The sequence below is a fragment of the Galeopterus variegatus genome, unplaced genomic scaffold, assembly GCF_000696425.1.
Source record: "Galeopterus variegatus unplaced genomic scaffold, G_variegatus-3.0.2 Scaffold642, whole genome shotgun sequence".
Taxonomy (NCBI): domain Eukaryota; kingdom Metazoa; phylum Chordata; class Mammalia; order Dermoptera; family Cynocephalidae; genus Galeopterus; species Galeopterus variegatus.
Window position 1 is genome coordinate 600,013 of NW_007726753.1, and position 2,827 is coordinate 602,839.

The 2,827-nt window shown below is 32.4% G+C and overlaps 1 pseudogene; it reads right to left on the minus strand.

Moving 5' to 3' along the window:
• Window positions 1-1,168: 1,168 nt before the first annotated feature.
• Window positions 1,169-2,827, minus strand: part of LOC103589046 — an 18,086-nt pseudogene continuing 16,427 nt past the window's right edge.

Here is a 2,827-nt window from a genome sequence, read left to right on the forward strand (position 1 = left end):
TTCTTAAATTCTTTCAAAAACTTGAATAGGGAACACTTCTAAACCCATTTTATGAGGCCAACATCACCTTGATATGAAAGCCAGACAAAGACCCCAAAATTTTAAAAAAACTGTAGGCAACTATTCCTGATGAAAATTGATGCCAAAATCCTCAACAAAATATCAAGACAAATGAAACAGCATTTTAAAAAAATTATTCACCATGATCAAGTGAGATTTATCCCTTGAATACAAGAATGGTTCAGCATATGCAGAACCATGCAAATCAATCACCATGATATACCACATTAACTGAACAAAATACAGAAATCACATGCTCATCTCTATAGATGCAGAAAAAGCATGTGACAAAATTCAACATGCTTTCATGATGAAAACTCTCAACATATTATGGATAGAAGGGACTTACCTCAAAGCAATAAAGGCCATAAATGTAAATCCCACAGCTAACACTTAACAATAATAAACTGAAAGATTTTCTTCTAAGATGTGATACAAGGCAAGGAGGTCTACTCTCTCCACTGCTATACAAAATAGTACAGGGATTTCTAGTAACAGCACTTTGGCAAGAGAAAGAAATGAAAGGCATCCAAATCGGAAAAGAAGAAATTAAATTGTCTCTCTTTGCAGGTGAGATGATCTTATATGTAGAACACCCTAAACATTCTGAAACAAAAGTGTTAGAACCAATAAAAAAAAATCAGTGAAGTTGCAGGATAAAAAAATCAACATACAAAAATTAGTAGTGTTTCTATACACCAACAGCAAACTAACTGATTTTTTGTATATTTTATACCAAATATTATGCTCTTAATCTTTCCATTATACTGCCTTCTAATACAAATAGGATTGATCAATTTGTCACATAATCAGCTTTCTCTCTCCCACTACTTAATGGAATCTTATTGAGGTCTGATCTGCCTCTTCATATTGATCTTTCCATTTCTCCAGTTTCTATAAATTATAACTACCCCACGAGCCCATTTCCAAATATTTGATTCCATATGGATTATTTTATTCTTTTCTACTTTGCATTTCTGTATTTTGTTGTATTCCCCCAAATCAGGTATTTTGTTGTATTCCCCCAAATCAGGTATTACTGATTTGCACAAAAGGCTTAGCATAACGCTGAAACTAGTAAGTGTTAGAAGATGACAAGGCAAACTACTTACACTAAAAAAGATATACAAAACACTGTCCTGCACAGTGTAGGATTAACAATGATCTCCTTTATTCTGAAATGCTTTTTGGTTGTATTCAGTTCTTCTTTCACTTTGGAGCTCAAAATCTACAACAAGAAGAAAAGCAAAAACACAAAAATACTTAGATTCAGCAAAAGGGACCTTTATTTCCAAAATTGCTTCTTCTACTCCCACACCCTGCCACCACTTTAGCATAGAATCAAATCAAGTTTGATTATCTCCTAAAACCACATTGGTATGGGTGATATTCAAAGTATTTAACAACTGTAAAGTCATTTAAAACATTGAAAAAAATCAATGTATAAACAAATGTTTTAAAATATGTTTTACATATAAAACTGCTTTCTAAGTGATATAAAAGGTTATAGGGATTCTTTTTCAATAATTCTAATAATTACAAAATTATTTGTTGCTTATTAGAAATCACTGGTGTTCTCTTTTGTTTGACATAGTCTTAACTAGCTAAATGATGCTCCTGACTGAACCATTATTCATCATAAAAACATCAGCAAAGTCTCCCTAAGAGTCTCCAATTAAATTAATTACAAGTAGTCTCATTTCGATGAATGTTCCTGGTGAAATAGCAGAAATATTTCAATCAACTTTTTCTATTGTACTATTTGAGATATTTATATATTCTAGATCTCCATTAGATTTACATATGAAATAAATTGATTTTGCATACTCAGCATATGTAAGCATCACATTTTATATTAATATATTAAATGTATAAATCCATTATTTATAAATACTTTTAATCAGTTGTATGTACTTTTTAAATTTAATATGTTATAGTGTAATCAAGAACAGGGATATTCATATCTTTTTGTCTTCTCTGCCCGTGGTCACAGACATCATACATCCAAGCACATTTAAATTTTAACAGATCACCTACATCATAGTGTCTCCTTTACTCATTAATATGTTATCTACTCTATTGCCACCATAAAATTAGTTAAGCTCCTTGGCCTTTGCTTTCTCTTCTCTTAAATGGATATAATGATTCTAATTGACCTACCATTTACATAAGTCTATCAAGGCAACCAAAACTCATGAGATGTGACAAAAATTAGCTTAATGAGGATGTGAAAGAGAGTAGAGAACACTTAAAAAAGAAAATGTCCTTGATCTGCTTTTTTGATCATACTTTCCCATTTAGTAAATATTGATGATGCATATAGACCATAAATTAAAAGGCTACCTCTGGAATCAATTTGCTGAGATATCACTCCATGTCCTTCCAAGGGACCCAGATCACTTCAGATGCCTGGAATATGTAGATAATTCAAGTACAACCCCTGCTGCAAGATGGCCTTGAAAGTGGTAATTTTAATGTTTTAGACCAATCTGTCAGCACGGAAGTCACGTCAGAAGGATAACAATGACAGGTCCTGACTGCAGAGAATCAGAAAGAAAGAATGCAGGATCATCTGTGACTCTTCACTTCCATCAGTGAGTGCCCAGTACAGTACACACAATAAGGATCTTCGAATATCTTCACACCTGACCCGAGTCAATTCTTTTGAAATTTCCAACATAATCTTAAAATAATTTTGCAAATTCACAAATACCAGGTACACACATAGGGTCCTAATAATAATAATCAGGATTGGAGTTTCTTCTGA